This window comes from Triturus cristatus, chromosome 2_2 (assembly GCF_964204655.1).
Source record: "Triturus cristatus chromosome 2_2, aTriCri1.1, whole genome shotgun sequence".
NCBI lineage: Eukaryota > Metazoa > Chordata > Amphibia > Caudata > Salamandridae > Triturus > Triturus cristatus.
Window position 1 is genome coordinate 667,726,805 of NC_140582.1, and position 23,119 is coordinate 667,749,923.

Below are 23,119 nucleotides of genomic sequence, written 5' to 3' on the forward strand. Positions count from 1 at the left end.
ACTTGTTTTGGCATAGTGCTTCATGCCACATTAAGCACTCCAAATACCTTGTTTTATTATAACCTAATGTATTGTTACGTAATTTATCTCCCTCAGTAAGATGGAAGTCTGAGCTGGCCTTGCCAGAGCTGCATGCTTCTGCAGTGGGTGCCAGCTCACTCAGCCATCCTACTGACATAGTCCTGTAATTTATGAAAGAGATGCCCTTACTCACAAAGAAATGTTTTCTGATTTAGAAAACATTTTTTTGTATGTATCACGTCTTACACCTGAGAACCCATGGGCAACACTCACATTATAGTGGTGTAAGAGCATGGATGTCGATTCACGAAAACGCCAGGGGTAGCGGAAGTGATTTCACATGCCGCTTGACCTTCACTTTCACTCACACACTCACACAAATTCACGCATACACACAATTACACACGCACGCTCTGCCGCCACATATACACACATTCACACATACACTCGTTCTTACATAAACACACTCAAAACTGAAAATACACACACAGCATACATACATTTAAAAGCATTTTTTTACTTACCTCAGCTGCCAGGGAAAGTCATTCCAGCTATTTGTTCTCCATTTTTTATTAAACTAATAGCGAAAAATGTAATATTATTCACTATTAGTTGTATAAAAAATTGACAAAAAACAGAGTGAAGCACCCACAGATGTCCATAAAGATGAGCTTCTTCTGTACCTGGCACTGAGTTTGCTATTGCTGAAGCTAGGGGTCGCAAAGGCAGTGCCAGGGGTCGCAAGGGGCTTGCCAGGGGTCACAGCAGCGACCCCGGGTGACCACTAAATGATGTCCATGTGTAAGAGTTGGAGTTTTGAGTTTTAGTTTTTTAAAGCGTGCAAATATCTGAGGGAGCTTTGGCGCTGATCACTAGGCAGAGGGATCACTAATGAATCGACCATTGAAAACGATGTGTTTTCAAAGCTCCGCCAAAAAGCTGTGGTTTATCTAGCTCTGCCTGGATAACATAAATATTTGTAAAGCACACGTTCACCCGCAGGTATCTTGGCGCTGAATAACAGATGTTTATTGATACCCAACTCAATGGTGCTCATTTTATCAACCTCAGATGGATGAAGGGCTGAGTGGACCCCCAGGATTTGAACCTGCAACCATGAGGTCAAACACAGGCCTTTGTCGTGGATGCATTAGTCCACTGAGCCACCAGACCAGGCTGTTCCAAAAATGAGCCATAAAAAATGAAAAAAACAGTCCTCACTTACGGATTCTGTGAAACCTGGGTCTAATAAACAGTAACACAGATCTATAAAGGCATAACTACTCTCAGAAAATACTTTGTGAATCCGATTTTGATATTCACAAGTAATGCAGCAGTAAAGCAGGGGTGAAACAAACAAACTCTCATTCAAGGCTTTGTAAATCTCGTCTTTGGTATTAAATGCAGAAATCTTTTTTGGCAAACTGATGCCTTGCCCCAATTGTTGAAATCCAGCTATTCATTTGAGTCCTGTCATGAATAGCTTTTCTTTGCTCTTTGATGTTTTGTGCATCCCTACCATCTCTGTCAGAGTTTTCTTTAACATTTTTCACCAAAACCAAAGCTACCATCTCTAAATCCTTAATGGATTCTGAAGAACTCCTCTCTATATCCTGAAGAATAGGACTTACTCAAGGACCGAAGGACCCCTGAATTCTAATGGCATGCAGGGAGCGGAACTGCTCTCTAAGGGTCAAGTTGTTGGCCTCCTGTTTAACTACATCTGTGAAACAAAAAGCAGAATACCTGTTGGTGACACCAGAGCCCAACTGACCACAGAGGACAGGATCTAGCAGGAGATATGGCCAGAGAGAGACCCAGTGTCAGGACGTATGCCCAGAGGAGCAAGTGCTGCAGGGCTGACCAGAAGGAACCCTCCCAGCAGATGGAGATCAATGCCCTAATTGAGAATTTGAGAGTTTGGCAGGTGACCAACCATTCACCAGGGAGGCAGATGTAGTAATATCCAATACCATGGCAGACTACAGCCCTCCATAGTTAGAGATCTCTGTCTCCCTGGTGGAGATTTCTATGCCTTCTGAGGAACCACCAAGGGCAGCGGATTCTCGAAAGCATAAAGATCTCTGAAAGTTTGCTGATGGCTGTCATGTTTCATTCAGCTGTTATGCAGACTTTTTTGTTTTAACAAACTCAAAAAGCGAGAGTTTGTTTTGTACAATGAAAAAATAAGGGCTCTCACACACTGGGAGTTTTCTCTGAGGGCGAGAAGGGCATTTTTTCATTTCTATGTTTGCCACTACCAAGCATTCCCTGATGGTCCTGAACATTAAACAAATTATCTTAGAAAGTATGCCCTAAATAAGGTAGTCAGACTGATATAATTACACCGATGGCCACAAGTCCATCAGGCCATCGGTGTAAGGTTTCCACTGGCAGAGCCAGCAAGTGCACTGCCAACAGAAAGATGAGAGGGCAGGTGTCAGTTTGGGGAACAGGATAATCCTATTCACAAAATTCTTCAATGGGGACACAAGTATGAAGGTAATATCTTTGACCGGAATGACCTACTTGATGTATCCAATGTCTGCTCCATTAGTGTCAGACTGAAATCGCACCCAAATCCCCATCAACCACTAACTGTAATTCTTGATTGATTGGAGCTTTACATTTACTTGGTGCTTTTAGCCCTAAACCTTTAAAAATACATATCTGCCCCCCCTTCACTCATTCTAATGATCTTGGTATTTTTTACTCATCATTTATTACTTTGCTTTTCTAAATTGGTTTTGAATTTTATTGTGCTGTGTCCTTTACTTTGAAATTGTTAGTAGCACTTGAACTTAATACACTTTTTTGTGGGGACTGCCTGTTGCGTGTGCCATAGTTACCAGGAGTTTAGCAGAGATTCTTTTAGAACGACATTTCAACCTAACTAAAGTGAGTTTATTAAGTTGGTAGGGTTTCCTACTCACTAATTAATAACCCCATTTCTGACAAAAGGTTCATGGCATGAGTTTGGAGTGTGTGTGTGTTTTCTGTTATCACATGATTAAACTATAAAGTGGTACAGTTAGCCTTGATTTTGAAATCAACACAAACATAAGCTAAATACTCATTTTGCAGTCCACTGTATGTGCTCCATCACCATAAAAATGACTACAAAGCAGAAGGCAAGTAGTCTTCCACTTTGTGTATATATGTCAACCTTTTGCACACAGCTATCTTTTGCTCAGTGGCAATGCCAACATTTCACAGAATGTGGGAATACTGTATAAATTGTATAAATTAATGAAAAATCATAAATACTATCTACAGAGTGTTACTTTGTGAGCTTTATTAAAGAATACAGATCTGTGCATCATTTCACCCCTCCTGGCATGCTTAATGACAGTTAACATTTGGGATAATGTATAAAATTCATATTTGCAAAAAGTGGTTACAAATTGTTTCCCATCTTATTGTGAATGGAAACGAAACTAGTGCAAAAGACAATTTTTGGTCACAAACCCTGTGAATTTGCAATTCACAGGCCTTGCATCCGCAAAAGAGCTTTTGCATGAGGTCCATGGCTATTCATTTTTTAATGCTGAACCACCATTGATGGTAAGAATACCAGGAATCTTAGAACTGTGTCATGTACTGTTTTTTGGCCTTCCCACCAACTTTTTGCCTACCTCCTCAACTTTTTCTGACCTTGGTTTTGCTTGCTTTAGGACTCTGCACACTTTACCACTGCTAACCAGTGCTAAAGTGCTTGTGCTTTCTCCCCTAAAAATGGTAATGTTGGTTCATCTCCAATTGGCATATTTGATGTAGTTATAAATCCCTAGTAAAGTGCACTGCAATTGCCCCAGGGCCTGTAAATTAATGCTACTAGTGGGCCTGTAACATTCATTGTACCACCCACGTAAGTAGCCCCCTAACCATAGCTAAGGCCCACCATTGCAGAGCCTTTATGGTCAGTTTACACTGCCATTTCGACCTGGCAAGATAAACCTCTTGCCAGGATTAAACCTCCCTTTTAATTCTTAGAAGTCATCCCTTAGGTAGGCCATGGATAACCCAGAGGGCAGGGTGCGATGTTTACTAATGTTTACTAATATCTGAGGTAAATGTAAGTTTCTGCTTTTGTGACCTAATACTTCGAATAAAGCTTTTTGGAACTGGAAAATATCTGACGTATCTGCTCAACCGGCCATAGGGAGTAAGCAACAATACAGCGCAGCATGTGCTATCGTTAAAGGTCGCATGTGGGATGGAAAGTTCCATCCAAGTTGCACCAAAACGCAATCTCTAGGAGACTGCACGGCACAGTTGGCAGAATTAAAAGCACTGATATTGGCACTTGTTAATACGGATCACGAATTCCCCACACTAATTGTGAGTGATTCTTTTGACTGTGCAGTCATACGATGGATATTTACATAATTGGAAACAAAACAGGTTAAAAGACGCAATAGGTGGCACAATTAAGCATAAAATGCTATGGGAACAGGTAGTTGAGTTGAAAAGCGTACTACCACGGGCTCACGTGATACACACATTGAGTAATCAACATGATGGCTTTCACGTTGAAGAGAATTCATTGACTGATGAAGCCGCAAAGAGGGCTGTACGCATGGCTTCTGTAGATGCAATCACTCGTTCAAAAATTAGGATAGACGGTGAGATAATGGTGGCTGTCATTGCTTCACGCAAAGGCAACTCAGCAGTACCAAAGAAATTTCCACTCAAGTATTCCTACAAGTTAGACGCAAACAACATTCCATATGCTCAGATTCCTGGAGTGGGGATGGAGTAATATCAAATATGGATGGTAGGCAAGGTTTAATGCTAGCAGCACACAAGGGTTTGGGCTCTGCGCATACAGGCGTTACAGCAACTATTTTGTTATTGAAACAACGCTATTGGTGGCCAGGTCTAACAGCAAACTAAAGACTATGACTTGAAATGTGACATCTGCCAGCAGATGAAAGGCTCCACCATAACACGCCCGGCACAGAGACTGTTACTAATATCTGACAAACCTCTTGCATGTGTGTATCTGAACCACTGCAGCCCCTTACAATCTGATGGGGCTTACATGTATGTCATGGTTCCAATGGATTCATGCTCAAGATTCCTTTGGGTTTGGCCTCAGCGCTCGGCTGACGCTCGAACTGTTATTAAAGATTTGCAAGTCTTTATAGGGACATACGCAGTTGGCATGTTACATTGTGACCATGGCCCGGCGTTTAGCACAAGGGCTTACAAAGAGGCGATGGAAAGTATGGGCGTAGCATTGCGGTACTCCTCTCCATACCATCCTGAGGGAAAGTCAGTTGTGGAGGGGTAAAACCGGGACAATTTTTAACAGCTAGGGTATTAGGCAAGGCCGGTAGTTGGTTCAATCATCTATACGGGGTACATCGAGCACTCAATAACCAGCCAAGAAGTTCTCCAGGGGGTGTCACTCCATATGAGGTCCTATTTGGGATGAGAATGTGGGTACCTGATCTTGATTGTGAAGGCACAGTGGCGGATGAGAAACCATTTGATATCCATGATTGTTTGACTGTTTTACAGGATCTAAAAGAATCCAGGACACAACAAAGCAACGTCCACCTAAAACAGACCGCCACCGGGGAAGTCAAGGCAGTCACGGCAAGACCTGTCTGGATCCCAAATGTCGGGGATCTGGTCATAGAGAAAATAGCGGACAAAAAGGAATTTAGACCATCAATCAGAAAGCCTGTACCTGCCCTAGCAGTTCTAGGAACAAAAACTGTACTTTTGCCGCCTCTTGCTGGAAAAAAAGGAGAAAAGATATGTCTCAATTGACTTAATCAAACCACACTATGTTACTGATACTGAACAGTGGGCCTTGTGGACTCCACAGTAGCAGACGCCCTCTTCTAGCTACAATCCAAGAAATTCAAACAGAAAGACTCATCACGTTCGAAGAGCCTCCTGTACGGAATGAAGTACTATGCAACAATGCTATGGAGCTCGTTCCCCTTGAACCAGAAGTTTGACTTCAAAATCAAACTCAAATTACACACAAATGGCGATAAAACCAAATACAGATGTTTACATCAACATGCCTCAACAAGAGCAATCTACGATTTCAACAAATCCCGCTGCAATTCCTACAACTGATCAAACTGCTTCTGGCTACTTCATTAACTTTGATACGTTCTCCTTGGATCCAAGTGAACCGGAAACAATGCCAGCCCAAAAATCATGCAAGCAGCAAGTTAAAGACTTTGTGAACTTTCTCCAAAAGACTTACCTGGTATCACCTTGGGTAGAACTCTGGGTAATAACTGGGATCCTGTTCTTTCTTTTCTGGCTAGGCTTAGTTATAAATTTTAGCATGCTTATTAATGGACGATACCTTCAACAAAGGTCTACAGCCCATAAAGTTAATTTGATTTTAAAACCACATCAGTCCTCACATCGTGAACAAAGAGACTTGTCATCAGTGAACATCACAGCAGTTCCTATACCGGATGGTATAGTTTGGGACAAGGTTGTTTTTTATATATTCTGTCCGACTGAACTTTTAAAACTTTCACATGTGTTTAAAATTCCATTAAGTGATATCATTACCTCCAGTACATTTTCTGATGATTGGAACTCTGTAACTGTTAATAACATGTTGTCTGATTTAAAGAAAACTGCTGCATTTCCTAATACTGAAATGTTAGAAAGTTCTTCAGACTATGACACCTTGTACTGTTACCAGCATTATGGTGATCATTTCTTGCACAAATCTATATCACCTAGAAATGTTTTTGAGTACCACCATTGGGAACATTGCCCTACACCACCTAAAGGTAGTTCACAAACATTTGCACAGAAATTCTATTTTTCAGGGTTTAACACTTCTGACCGGATGTCATTCTATTATAAAGTTACACTGACATCGGCACTGAAAATTATGCTGACAAACACCTACCAGATTTACTCTGCTTCCTTTACTGCCCAATTGTCTGAACAGGGTTTTGACCTATGGAAGGACACAATAGACTTAAAATCGGTATGGGGTTCTAGAGACTGGCAAGTCCAGGGAACAGAAGCGCTATTTAGGGCACGCCTCATTCCACAGCAGCTTATATTTCTAAATGACACAGTGCAACAGACATCCTGTCTTGGACTAGCAAAAAACAAGGACCTAAACACACCTGGGTTAATAACACCATCACAGATGGAGGGGGAGGGGGCTAAATTCAACTACACAGAAGGGTTAGGAATAGATGACATTTTACAGTACAATGGATCAGATTCCAATTGGAAAGAATGGTTTGTTTGGCTCATAGACACAAATAGATGTCAGCAAAGATTCTTGGGTACCACCGAAGGGTTCGGTATCCATAGGTCAGATCCACGCTATGTACAAAGAGAACACCCAGGGGTAGTGACATCCTACAGTGTTGGGAAGTTGTGCCTTGATTGGTTAGAAACCTCAACACTCACAGAAGTGAAACAGCACTTATCCTTCCTCACATAAGACATGGATCTTAGGGATTTTTTACTAGGCCCCAGAAAACCACATTCAAAACGTTTTATATATGCTGGCATTTATGCTGCCTACAATGAGATTTGGAAAATTTCCAATAAGAGGCCGCTGAGAGAATACCGGAAATAGACCTTATTAACTTAGTAAAGACATTCGCGGTAGTAGACAATGGTTAACAACTTTGACCTCCAGGATATTTTCCTTAGGCAACAAGATTTGGCCTTATTATAGCACAGGCAATCTCAGTTACTTTCAATTGTGTTATTAAGCTGGATGTTGCAATCTTTGAGTGCAGGCTATGTGCCTTGACTTTTTATCAACAGTACGTCTCTTTTTGCAGAATACAATCTAACAGATAAACAGAGGGGAGAAAAATATACAATGCTACGTATTGAAAAAGTCGATAGATTACCATTCACTAGGGGTGGGCGGAATTTGCGTAATCGCGTTACGCAAATCTCTGCGAAACGGTAAAAAATCTCCGCGAACACGCTGAAATTCCGCGAACACGCGGAATTGCTTGTTCGCGATGCTTTTTTCCTGTTTACAATCGCTGTTTGCGTGCTCGGGGAGAAATATCTCGTGAACATGCATTTTGAGAACGCGAACAAGCAAAAATTTCGCGAAGTCGCGGAAAGCGGAATTTTGGGCAATTTCGCGTTCTCCGCAGAACGCAAAATTACCCAAATTCCGCAAATTCCGCGAACGGAACGGAATTTACCGCCCAGGCCTACCATTCACGGTAGCGGAGTCACCAGCGACCGAGTAGCTTATCCATGGCCACATAACTCTACCGGTCACTACTTTTCAGTTCCAATATTGCCTTGAACAAAGGCAGGCAGGCAAATATGAAAAGATGGGTAAGGAATACACTAAGGAATCGTGGGAATTACCATACAGATTTTGATCCCGGAGTGGGGATCGAGAGGTGTTTCTAAGCGGTGCTAACTGCAAGAGCACTTTAAGCGGTTCTCTCATGTGCCAGGACATTTCACTGCACGTATCTTGTAATGGTTCAGTGGTGAACTTGTCCTGCCACATGAAAGGGACTCCAGCAGCTGTAATTACACCGGTGTTCGAGCTGCTCTCAAATGGGAGTTACTTGATGCTGAACGATCAAGGTTGCTGTGGGATGCTACCGGGCATTGCCTATCTGGTCACTGTGAACTCCAGGTTTACTTGCTGTATGCAAGTATTGTTTCCACCAACAAGTACAGTCAGGAAGGCGCCATTATGGCCTTCGTTGAATGTTTCCTGTATACAATTTGATACTTTGAGCAGACTGAAAGCCATGCTTTTACAGCAAACCGTACCCGTAACCTCTGCTCGAGAGACCTTTGATCTTCAAATCGCAAGGACCTCGATTGAGATACAGGCACTTATAAGTACAAGCTGCCCGTTCATTTCTCAGAAATGGTGAGTCGCATCTTCAATATGTCTAATACGAGTGGTATTGTACACCTATTTAAGACCATAGGGTCAGGACTTCCAAGCCCCTTTCAGACAATCCTCGGAGTTATTCTAAATTTCATACACTCCATATTGGGAAGCATTTTGGTAGGTCTACCGCTGATCCTGTTCTCTATAGCAGGAGTCCTGATTGTCATTTATCTGCTACGCAATGGACGGCCCAATCACCAACGAGATGGCGAAAGCGCTCCTGGAGCGTAAGTACTTTGAACGCATGGTACAGCATCTAGGCACACCTCGCCTATGGGAACTGAGCGCCTCTTGGTTCCTATCATTTAGACCAGTCTGGATGGACTCCATCTTACCTGTTCTTCGATGCCTGTTTTGCAGTAAAAAATGCGTGTTGGATCTCTATCTGACACTTGCATCGGACACGCCTGCGGACTTGAATACTAGGCTGGAACCCTTGAGGTCCCATGCTCGGCAATGTCCCCAGCGTATTCTTCTACTGATGGCTGCATTCCTTGAGAACCCGCAAGTGCCTTTTACTACAACTGGGTTGAGCATCAGCTCCACCACTAGCACTCAGATATCGACTACAGCACCAGCTGCCTCAACACCAGGTTGTGGCAGTTCTGAATATCATTTGTGCTCCATTGACGTACTCTGCGAGGTGTTACAAGGACCGTCCTCTGCGGCAGTGAGCAACAGCGATGTTGCGTTTCCCAGCCAGGACACTAAATCTGCAAATTGGTTTATCGTGTGCTGGGAAAGAAGTCGGCATTTTCCTTTTCATTTAAAAAATATTCTAAATTTGGAACATTGTCTCAAATTGATACTTTCACTGAGAAAGCATGGCCCCCTATCGCTTATAGTGGTTCGACTTACATAAATGAACTCGATTAGGACTTTGGCTTTAGAGTGACATTTTCAATTTTGAACTTTCGAAATATATTTTCTTTTTTCCGCCCTTTTTAGACTGTTTTTAAATAGGTTTTTAATGACAATGCTTTTATAAAACTCACTGATATTTTTATGCGCCACTACCAAGTGAAACAAGTAGTTAACTTGCATTTTTCGTCATTATTGACTGTTCGGAGCAGGAGTGCATGTTATGTTTCATATAGGTACCCTAATATAGGCCCGGGAAATATCATACACCTTCACCTACATTACCTCCCTTATACTACACAGAAATTAGCATTTAGGATTGAATTTTTACCTAGTTCTAGTCCTGGGTGCAGAAGGAGGTTCCTGAACAATAGCGTCCTATAACTTCATCAATGGACTCTTACAGTATGAATGAATACTCTTGAGGGTTCTTGGAAACCAGGCAGGGGCTACACCACCTACCCCACCATATCTATGTACAAGGTTCATCCCATACGTCATCCTCACATCCAACAATGGCTAATACATAAGACAAGGGACAAAGAAGCCCTAGGTACTTTTTGTATAGATACAGCACATCTTGCCAGGGTTGGTAGAGGGAACCAAGACTTCCAGGCCGACACACTGACCAGAGATGCTGAGGCTCCTGCATGCAGATGCTCCATCTGACAGTGGTCTAACACATCCCTCGCAGGGTGTCCAACTCGAGACCAGGACAGCGTCCCACACTCTCTCACTTCAGGTACTGACGTGAGACTAAATCCTATAGGGATTCTTGGCTTCACACCTACTCACATGCTAGGTACACTTAGGTACATCTAGATAGGCATCATAGGAGTACGCGCACTTTTATCCTGCATTTTATATTCATGTATTTATTCATGCCTATTGCAAGATGGTAGAACTGTACTATCCTTTTATATTCAGTGTTCTGCTAATCATATATCTCTGCTACTGTATAATGGTTGTTGCAGCTCATATATTCTGCACAAGCATAACAACTGGTCAATAAATCCTAATTGAAATGCCCAAACTGTTTATTCTGTGTATCTCTGAGACAAACTAAGTGAGCACGAGTGACTGAGCGAAAAGTAGTACATTGTTTCCACGATCCTGAGGGATCAGGGTTGTCATGTACTAAGGTGGCCAGAAACTATTTTCTCCCCGATAAGAGGAGACACTAGTGGCACTGTGAGCTAGCTAATGCAAACAGGCTAACATTCTCGGTGGGGGTGCACGGAACCAGTCTGCCACCAATCCCACAGTTTATGTTATCCAAACACGCGGGTCCTGCATGGGTACAATAGGAACTACACGACAAAGTGGTGCCCCCTCAATCCTGGATCCTTGCAAGTGAGGCCTAAGGTGCTTGCTCTAGTGAAACCCATGCATCCTCTCTTGAACAGGTGCCTCAGCGCCGTTGCATAGATCAGAACCGGTGCATCGCATCTGTTGATTGACCAGAACCAGACCATCACCTCTACTGTGTAAATCGACCCAATGCATCGCCTTCGGAAACAGCCCTGCACAATGTTCTGCTAGGCTTAAGGTCTTCGCATCTCCGCTGACGTCAGCCTCAATGATGTCACTGAGTACTCTGCATCAAAGCACCTCAACTTATCGGAGTTGGCGCATTGCTGCTGAGGTGCGGATCAGGACCAGCGCATTGCCGCCACAGCAGAGGATCGACACAGATGCATCACTTTGGCACTGACATATCGTTTCAGCGGCATCCCACATCCTCAACTTCGACAGGATCTTCGATGATGACGCAACTTTTGCTCAGTGGGCCCAATCTGGTGTCTGTAGCCGGCTTGCGGTCCATCGCGGTCAGGCTAAACCTTTGAGTTCATACCATATTTTTACTAAATTCTTATCTCGAGTTCTACGGATTGTTTTTTTGTCATTTTGGTCTTGCTATATTTATTAAATTAAGGTCTATTTTTCTAATCTGGTTTGGAATCTTTTTGTGTGGTGTTTTCACTGCCTTACTGTTTGAAGTGTTGCACAAATACTTTACAAATTGCCTCTAGGTTGAGCCTAATTGCTCTTTGCCAAGCTACCAGAGGGTGAGAAATGGGTTAATTGTTCTGCTGTTACCATTATTCTGGTTACTTTTTTTTCTGTGAATCATATGCGTAAACTTGATAAAGTCTTTGCAGTCTTCTCCGATGTATTAAGGGGTATCGCAAACCCCCTGCTTTAGCAGCAACAGCGGGAGTTGAGTTGTTGATGGGCCTTCTCTATCTGCAACTTGACAGACACATGCTCATAATAATGTGAAAGGGGGTGTGGGTGAGTGGATGGATGGATGGATGGGTGGATGGAATGAGTGTGAAAGGGTGTGGGTGAGTAAATGGATGGGTGGATGGGTGATAGATGGATGGATGAGTAGATAGATGATGGTAGAAAGGATGGAGGGATGAATGAATGAAAGGATGGATGGATAAGTTAAAGGGGAAATGGATGGATGAGTGGGTGGATGGGTAAAAGAGTGGATGTTGTAGAAAAGGATAGATGGGTGAGTGAAAGAGTGAATGCATGACTGAAAGGTATGAGAGATGAATGAATGAATGATGGATGGATGGAGTGAAAGGGTGGACTAATGGATGAGTAAAGTTGTGGATCAGTGGATGAGCAAAAGGATGGATGGGTGAGCAAAAGGGTGGCTGAATGGATAAGAGAAAGGGTGGATGGATGATGACAAAAATGATGGCTGGTGGGTGAACCAATGGATGGATGAGTGAAAGGATGGATGGCTGAGTAAAATATGGATGGGCAGATAGATGGGTGGATGGATAAATGGGTTTGATGGATAGGTTTGGAGATGGATGATAGGTTTAGATATGGTTTGGTGGACAGATGGATGGACAGACTAAATGGTGAAATATTGAGTGATGGATGAAAGAATGATTGAATGACAGAATACAAAGGTGAAATGGTGGATATCAGTGGGTGGATGGAAGGATGGAAGGATATATGCTTGGATGGAAGAGACAATAAAATCTTTCTGGGAAGGATCGCAATGACTTGCTTCACATGCTTGGTGCCATAAGAGCTTTGGTTGAAAGTGGGGGTATGTTTTTCTGGCTACGCCCTTGGCAGGGGCATCATGAACCCCCCTGTTTTAGCAGCTAAAGCGGGGGTAGGGTTGCTGATGGGCCTCCTCTGTCTTCAACTTGTCAGACAAATGCTCATATAAATGTGAAAGGGGTGTGAGTGAGTGAATGGATGGATGGATGGATGGATGAATGATGGGAGAAAGAATTGACGGATACATTAAAGGATGGATGGCTGATTGAAAAAGTGATTGGATGAGTGAAAGGAATGATGGGTGGATGGATGGATGGATGGATGGATGGATGGATGGATGGATAAATGGATGGAAGGAGTTGAATGGTGGGTTAATGGATGAGTGAAGTTGTGGATTAATGGATGAGTAAATGGATGGATAGATGAGCAAAAGGGTGGATGAATGAATAAGTGGGTGGATGAGTGAAAGGATTGATGTAAAGATGGATGAGTGAAAGGGTGAGTGGATTGTTGGATAAGGGAAAGGGTGGATGGATGATGAGAGAAAAGATAGATGGATGAGTTAGTGAAATGATGGATGGATGGATGCCTGAAAGAGTACATGGATGGATGGATGAGTGAATGATGGATAGGTGGAATGGTGGATGGTTGAGTGAAAGAATGGATGTGTGAGTTAATGGTTGGATGGATGGGTGAGTGAAAGCGTGGGTGGTTGGATAGATAGATGGATGAATGCATGAAATAATGGAATCAAAGATGGATGAGTGAAAGAATGGATGGATGGAAAGGAGGGTGGATGAATGGAAGGGTAAAAGGGAGAATGGATGGATAAGTGAAGTTTGGATGAATGATGGCACAAAGGATGGATGGATGAGTAAATGAAAGGCTGGATGGATAATTGAAAAGGTAAATGAATGGATGGATGAGTGGATGGATGGATAGGCGACAGGGTGGATAGATGCGTGAAAGGATGGATAGTTAAGTGAAAGAATGAATGGATGAGTGGAAGGGAGGATGGATGGATGGTTGAATGGATGGATTGATGATGGATCGAGTGGAGGGGTGGATTGATGGATGAGTGAAAGGGTGGATCGATGGATGAGCAAAAGGATGGTGCAATGAATGAATGGATTCATGATTATAGGGATAGATGAGTGAAAGGATGGATGTAGGATGAATAAGTGAAAGTATGAGTGGATGGATGGATAAGTGAAAGGGCAGGTGGATGGATGATGAGGGAAATGATGGATGATGGGTGAAAGAACTGATGAATGAATGAAAGCATAAATGGATGGATGGATTAATGATGGATGGGTGGGTGGAAGGGTGGATGGATGAGTGAAAGGAGGGATGGCTGAGCAGAAGGGTGGATGGGTGAATGAGTGAAAAGGAGGATGAATGGAGTGAAAGGTTGGATGAAGGGAGTGAAAGGGTGGATGGATGACGAAAAGAATGGATGGATGGATGGATGGATGGATGGATGGATGGATGGATGGATGGATGGATGGATGGAAGAGTGGGTGGATGGATGGGTTTTATGGATGGGTTTTATGGATGGGTTTTATGGATAGCTTCGATGGATAGCTTTGGACATGGATGGATAGATTTGAATATGGTTTGACAGTCAGATAGCTAGACAGACTAAATATTGAAATATTGAGTGATGGATGAAAGAATGAATGGATGACTGAATCTAAGGGTAAAACAGTGGATATCAGTGGGTGTAAGGAAGAAATGGAAGATGCTTGGATGGAAGAGACAAGAGAGCTCTTTTGGGTAGGGTCGCAATGACTTGCTTCGCTTGGTGCTAGAATAGCTTTGCTTCAAAGTGCGGGGTACTTTAATTTTCTGACTACTCCCTTGATATTACGAATAGAAGAGAGAGTGAACTAATTGCAAAATTTAATAGTCGTCTGCCTATTCCTAATTCACTCACATAATATTATCATAATGTGTTTGAGCATGTCAATGATCACACTGCTCTTTTTAACAGTAATGGTGCCGAGTGTTCCCGTCCTCAGTGCAGCATGCGCCGTATATTCTTAGGGGTCACCTTTGTGAGAGTAAAGACAGTCGTCCAGTCTACACCCGGCCTGAGACACAATTTTCTAAGAGTTTACAAATATTTTTCTGCCCATAATTTATTGGCTCAGAAACACATCGACCTTAGGTGAGAAAAGAACAGCGATATATGCGAATCCCTCTAACACCTGCTATGTTCCAGTGGTCTGACGTGACTCGGCAGCGGAGTTTAATTTCAAAGTATCAAAACATGTCCCACGCATGTCACAGAAGGAGGAGAAAACACTGCAATCAATCACGCAGTTTAACGCTGTAGCACAGAAAATTGTAGACAGCGGCCTTGGGCGTCAGCTGCATCACAGTGACACGATGATCCAATAATCCAATTGGATCTGAAAGTGGATGTGGAGAACAGACCAGCTACCTCGGGCTGTCTGAGAAATATGAAGCCAGGGAAGAATCAAAGCTGACTCTGCATGTATGGCATTAAAAGTGAATCCCTGTTCCTGGCATGCCCTCTACTGGGATCATCCTCTTCTGAGTGACTTGTATTTTTCGACTTTTCTATAATACAGGTGTATTAATTGTTTCTAACGTTTCAGCAGCATCCCTGGTTATAATGGAAAGCTTTCATCTTCACAGTATTTCACAATTATGCCTATTATTGACCTGCAGTCAAAGAAGAGCCCTGTCTCAAGGAAGTGCTATCCTCAGAGGCAATGTGTAAAGCGCTTGCACAACACACTCGCACCAGCAACACAATAAATACACCACAAAAGAGACTCCACACAGGGTTATTTAAAAACATATCATATATTGTACATAACACATAGGGCAAAAGAAGAGGAATTATAAATACTGTGCATATACTTAGATGGTACGTGTTATCCTGTACAGGGCTAAAACGACATACATCCTAAAGTACTTGGCATGTGAGGCACAGAGAACACATTAGTCATGATTTTGCAGCTGTTGGTAAACCTATAAATCACCCAATGCCACCAGTGGTGTGGAAATCATGTATTACCCCTAGGAACATCCACAACCACGAGACCCTGTGCGTACAGAAACCCCTGCATCCCTACTAATAGGGTTACGGTACTCTTTGAGAGCCCTAGCGTAATGACTCTAGGTAGGTTTATATCGTAGGCTGCAGAAGCACTGCACATCTACTACGAGTAATATGGTTATTTTTGTGACTGCAGCAATCGCCTGAAGGTTGCAATCGAGGGCATCCATTGAGGTCTTCATCCCGCAATTGCAGCAGAAGGCAAGTGCCTCAAGGTATGGTGCAACGGGGGCACCTGCACTGGAGCAGGGCATTGCACTCTGTTCCCCACTTACAGGACTGAAAAAGGCAGATGCCCGCATTCGTTCGATGCAGCTGCGGCATCCCCGGCTTATACCCAGTGCCTGCTGGGATGAGAGCGGTCCTCATGTCCCAGAGAATCCGCTCTCTCGAGCTCCAAGACAGCCATCAATTGGGGGGAAACCTGCAGTAGTATGTGGCCGCCTCAGGGATTGGGCCGCCTCCTCTGGTCACAGCCTCGCCTGGTTCCTCCTCCACGCCGGCTCTGCAGGTGGCAAAACGAGCCAGTTTTGATTCGCATAGCAGGGGAGGAAAGCGGAAGTGCTCACCACCCAAACACTGAAGATACCCCCCAGATGAGGATGGCAAGTCGGAGCGCACCTCTGAAGGGTGTAAGCCTTCGGAGTGCTTACCACAGCAGAGTGCACCATGAGTGGGTTGAAAACACAAGCAGCCTCCACGGGACTCACCATGCTCTTGCAGTAAAAATGATGGGGCAGAAAGGGAGTGTTAGAAATGGGATCTCTGGTTGACTAAGGCTTGCGCCAAAGCCAGGCAGAGACCACCACTCTAGTCAGGGCAAGGGAGTTACATGCCGACGATAACCCCTGCTCACCCCCTTGGTAGCTTGGTACGAGCAGTCAGGCTTATCCCTGAGGCAATGTGTAAAGCGTTTGCTCAACACACTCACGCAGTAGCAACACACTAAGCACACCACAGAAGGAACTCCACACAAGGTTATATAAAAATAGCGTTTACATTATAATAAACACATTAGATCATAATCACACAATGTACACTGTGCCAACTGGCACCAGGCTGTATTTACAGGGGATTATATACACATGACAGGGCCACATGGACCACTGTCAGAATCATCACTTAGTAAAAATAGTAAATGCAGAACTTGTAATAAAGGTAGATCACAACCAGTAATTACGGGCCATCACTGCACTCAGCATTATCCTGCAACATAAAAGGTGGGACACCTAAATCATATCAGGCATGAATCTCATTAGGCATAAACTACATTAGCATCATACATTATGCAATAACCATATGGGGCACTATGCCTCGCAAGCATAGACACTTTAGGAAACAATGGGCATCAAGCCAGGGTGCCTCAATCGAGGGCACAATGCACTGACACTGGCCCCAGGCCAACTGGCCTCTCATAGGGGCTCAAATGCCCTTTGTACCACAAAGTCAGGGCTGGCTGACAAAGCAGCAAAAGCAAAGTGTCAATTGCGCAGGCCTACATGTGGCAGCTGCCCATTAATTGCTGGGCAGCTGTGAAAAAGAGCACGAGCACCAGCGTGCCCCCTGAGCCCCTCTCTGGGACTCTGAACGAAATAAATGTTCCCAAATGCTGTAGCTGCCTGCGTGCTTGCAGGGCAGCTGGAATTGACCCGAGCACCACTGTGCCCTGTGGGTCCCCCACTGGGGCTTCTCAAAAAATCTGCCCTCACGTTGCAGCGGCCCGTAACTGCGGCGCCGCTGTGAAGCCAGAGGAAGAACAGGCACAACTGCGCCTGGGAGCCCCTCTCTGGGGGCTCTAGTAAACAAATGCCCCTAACGTTGGAGCCACGCGGGCTCTAAAAACAAATATGCCACCGTTGGAGCTGCCCGCTGTCAGGTGCGGGACCACTCAGACAGCAAGAAGAGAAGCCCCTACTCACTGGGCTCCTTTAGTCTCCGTGTGCAGCGCGTCTCTTTCAACCGCGGCGGGGACAGGCACCGGCAATGTGCCTCGGGCCCCCTCCGCCTTAAGTACATGATTGCTGCAGGACGTGGGGCTCTCCTCAGTGCATGGGAGCCCCGCTACCTCACCGACCGCTACTCCCTCTTCTTCCTGCGTGGGCTCTCCCTGCTCATGGGAGCCCCAGCACGTCCGGAGTTGGCCCGCCCACATCCGGGCAGAATCTCCTTCACTTCTTGGCTGCCGCGGGCAGCGCGGCGGTGATTTCTTTAGTACGGAGGCGATACGGGGTAGGCTCCCATTTTCACTAATTACCAAAGCGGGGTGGTCACCCGTATTACTTCCTCTCAATGCGGGGTGGGCACCTGCGGTATTTCGCATAAAGCGGGGTGGGCTCCTGCTAGAAGGTACCGATACGGGGTGGGCTCCCACTCAGTTTTTAAAATGAGTTAGCGGCCATAATGCGGGGTGGGCTCCCATAAGATCTCAGCAATGCGGGGGAATCCCGATGTCAAGATTCCCTCAAAATCGATCGCAGCTCAGCACAGCTCCTACTGTAGTCCACAATGCTATCGAACTCGCTGACCACAAGTGTCCTACGGCAGTGGTGTGCTGATGCAACTTTTGATGACCCTAAAGTTGCCAACAACCAGGGGTCACACCAACATACCCTTGAGAGAGTACTGGAGGGCACAAACTTGGAGCAGGCAGGCAGGCCAGCACAATCAGGGTGCCGCTCGAAGGCGCTGCTGGTGTTGAAACTCACTCTTTTCTTGGGTTACGGACACAGAGGACGCTTTCCTGCCACGGCGGGATAATTGCACTAATTGGAGTTGTGTACCCTCCCGGGACTGCTAGGACCAGGTAGCCCGGCGTCAATCCACCCGCCCCACCTGAATCTTCTTCCCGGCTCATCCCTGCAAGCCTACTTCACGCCTCGCGGCCCCCGCTTCGCGGGTGCCGCTCGAAGGCGCTGCTGGTGTTGAAACTCACTCTTTCCTTGGCTTACGGACACAGAGGACGCTTTCCTGCCACGGCGGGAGAATTGCACTAATTGGAGTTGTGTACCCTCCCGGGACTGCGAGGACCAGGTAGCCCGGCGTCAATCCACCCGCCCCACCTGAATCCTCTTCCCGGCTCCTCCCTGCAAGCCTACTTCACGCCTCGCGGCCCCCGCTTCGCGGGTGCCGCTCGAAGGCGCTGCTGGTGTTGAAATTCACTCTTTCCTTGGCTTACGGACACAGAGGACGCTTTCCTGCCACGGCGGGATAATTGCACTAATTGGAGTTGTGTACCCTCCCGGGACTGCGAGGACCAGGTAGCCCGGCGTCAATCCACCCGCCCCACCTGAATCCTCTTCCTGGCTCCTCCTTCCCTGCACATTGGTATATAACGTGGCCTATCCCTGAACGCGCTAGCGGGACGCGCGCGGATCGCAACCCGGAGTGAAGACCGGGCAAAGAGCGGGCCCTCTAAGGCCCTCCGAGGCCGATCGAGGCTGGGCTGGGCCTGGTCTCTGTGACTTTGGGTTTCAGGGGTATAATATTATTATTATTGTAATGGCCATGAGTGGGAACGAATTACCTGGGGACACGTTGAGGGGCGTGGTAAATGGCCCCCTAGACAGTTATTTTAAGAAGAAGATTCTAATGGTTGACGATCAAGGTGATACTTTAGCCGAGCGTAGGTCTGAACGACGACGCTCAATTGAGAATATGAAACGTAGGGCCCTAGGGGATCCTATTCCTCAGGTTCCCGCAGACGTTTGCGATAGTTGTGATATTAGTGATGTCCTCCCTTCCCAAGAGGATGTCCCGCTATTATTACGTGAGTGTTCCCCTACAAATAACGTTACCAGTGTTCATGTTATTAGTGATTCCCTTCCTTTAAATCCTAAGGCCTCTAATACACGACTTCCAGGCCGGGGGTTACAAAACGGGAAAAAGGCTAAGATCCAGGCCAAGGGGAACATTTATGGTCCTCCTCCTAGGAAAATAAGGCGTAGGGAGGGGGTGGCCCCAATTAACCCTAGGATCCATCATTCGGAGTTTGGCCAACATACAAGGACTCGAAATGAAATTGTTACAGGGCCAGCTATAGGGCCAGATTGTAGGCCAATTCCGGCCACTTGTACCTTCTCTGGGGGCCCGGATTTAGCCGCAATTAATCCGGAGCCCATTCAGCCCGCTGTTAATTCTCCGCAGGCGCCTGCTATTGCTACTGCTATTCTAACTAAATTAGGGGATATGTTTAGTACTCTCATATTGCCCATTACTGACAATCTGAGGAGGCTGGAGCACAGGCTTGAGAATATTGAATCCACACTGAGAAATTTGACTACAGTAGAAAAGGTGCAAATGAATGGTACTTGCCTCCAGGCCCCAGTACCTACTACTAATAATAATATTCTCCAAGAAACTCCGGATTTTAGTAGTAATGTACCACAGGTCGGGGATGATACAGCTCCTGACCGTGTTAGAACGGGCCCCCGGACGTCCTTGGAACACCCAACCAGTAAGCTTGTTACAGCTAATGGGAAGGAGATTAGCATAGCACCTCTAGGGATTACACGTCAGGAGCAGGGAAGCTCCGTGCAGGATGGGGGTTATAGGATCCATGGTCCACAGGTTGATTTACCCCCAGAAGCTGTGCCCTTGGTGGTGGTTTTGACAGGGGTCCCGGTATTGGCTGATAATAAGAGAGAAGACTTCTACCAGTTGAAAAACAAAATTATACACTGGTTAAGAATACATAGACCTATAAACAGGAATATTAATGGAGAGATATTATACGCCAGAAGTCTCCCTTGGCTTGGTGGTACAAGTAAGGATGTTGAAGGAGACATAGTCCTGATTAACTTTAGAGATCCAGAAGCGGTTGATTTTATATTGAATTGGCCTCTAGGTAATGGTAACAGCCAAATTAGTCCTCGAGCCCTGACCTATTTTTATCCTAGGTCCTTGGTGTTTCCCCTAACCCATGCCGGGAAAAACTATAGAGACTATCCAGTCATCCCCACAGCACTACATGCTACGAACCTGCGATCCGACCAACAAGGTTGGAATACGATACCTTTTAGAGGCCCCAGGTACCACAAGCAGAGAGTGGACCATAGGAGGCCGTTCATGCCCCTAGAGCTAGGGAATAGGTTTGATGTTTTTTCCAGCATGGATGATTGCGATTGAAGATTACAGCATAAGAAGGGTAAACGGGATAGCCAAAGTGTAGGCAGATTAGAGGGGAACGCTATTGTGATACCTGACGAAGCTGATGAACCCCAAACTAGCGATGGGGTATCTCTGCTCCCGGAAATGGGAGCTACTGTTGGATTTTTTGTTACCACCCACCTTTTATCTGTGGGAGTTAGTACTAATGATAATAATAAACAGCTCCTAAACCAGGTAGAGCATCTTGAAACAACCATTTTAGGGGTAGCGGTTGGAGAAAATAGAGTTATTTCAGCTCCGCTCACTAGCGGTAAAGACGTAATTCACCTGTTGTCTTGGAACATAGCAGGGTTGGAAAAAAAATTGGCTCTCCCAGATTGGAACAACTTTATTGAAAAATTCGATATATGTATGTTCCAAGAAACTTGGAGTTTAACACCAGTATATAAAACTGGTTATGCTACCTTTTGTGTACCCGCTTCCAGTAATGGAAAGGGTAGACCCTCTGGGGGCTTGCACACTTGGATAAAAATAGATCTAAACTGGAACATCTCAGTTCATGATTCGGAGTGTAGGGACATTCAACACCTTTCATTTCCAGGCCAGGTGAAGGGAAGTAAGGTGGAGCTATTTAATATTTATGCTAGAGGGACCCAGGGAGTTAAAACACCTTGCACCTTCACGATTCTAGAACAGGCACTAGCTAATTGTTCTCCAAATTCTAAAAAAATTGTGGGAGGTGATTTTAATTGTACATTCGAACCCTTAAGTGAGGATGACCCCCTGGGTATAGAGGAGTATGACGCAAGTTGGTCTATCCCTGCACTGGCACTACCCCCGATTAAAAAGTGGTCCGCTAGAGCATTACAGATTAGCGCTCTTACTGTGGATTATAACTTAAGAGCAGTGAACGGTAGATCTCCTTCTGATCGGAATGGGGCAATGACGTTCAACAGACTCAATAGCCCATCCAGAATTGATTATATTTTATTGGACGTCACCATGTGGCGTGATCTAGTTGATATGGAGGTGGTTCCCTCGCAGGATAGTGACCACAACCCTTTATGTTTGTCGTTAAGGTGGAGAAATTTAATAGGTGGCCTAAACACAGCCCCACCGAAGACAACAAAGGAGGTAACTCCTTATGACGGTAACCGAAGATTGAAATGGGACAAGGTTGCCTCTCACCCAGACAAACTGGTAAAGATTAAGGCACACATTGATGTGTTGACTAGTGAGTTGGAAGCCCTAGCCATGGGGATAGGGGCTGTTCAGGATTCACCCTTCCCTCGGGCATATAATAACACCATTGAAGAAGTTGGTAAACTATTTTTAACTAAGAGCAATAAAACTAAAGCTCCTAAACCCAGCAACCCCTGGTACACTACTAAGTGTCGGGCCAAAAGACGTGAGCTAGCTGCCGCCCTCCGTAAAAAGAATCAACCGCTTGTTAAAATAGTTAGGAGGGAGTATGCCCACGAACTAGCGTGGGCTAAAAAAGAGTGGGAGGAACAGCATTGGCAGGACCTCAAAAATGCATCTAAAATGAAAAATGGCTCACTGTTCTGGGACTTGATCAATAAGGCCAGAAATTATAATAGGCCCCTGCTGGCTAATCACATTACTAGCCAACAATGGTATTCCCATTTTTCAACAATATACGGTGGTCAAGATGCACCCGAATTCTTATTTCGGGATCCAGCCAATCGGGCCCCCCTTGTAGCCACGATCGAGAATCCATTTGTCCCCTCTGAGATAGTAGTGGCCATAGGACACCTATCCCCGAAGAAGGCAGCGGGCCAAGATGGTATTCCGGGGGACCTTCTTATGATTGAACCCACAGCTTGGGCCACACTCATCGCATTAATAATGAACCTAATAGCCAAGGGACATCCTGTCCCAGACTCATGGAAGGGGGCTGAAGTGATCACAGTCTATAAAAAGGGCGACAGGGATGACCCCGCCAACTACAGACCAATTAGCCTGATAGACGTGATTCAGAAAGTGGTTGGCAGGGTCATCATTTTGCGAGTAGGTGCATGGATGGAGGAGGAGCAGGTCCTCTCTCACCTCCAGGCCGGGTTCCGGAAAAAAGTGGGTACAAT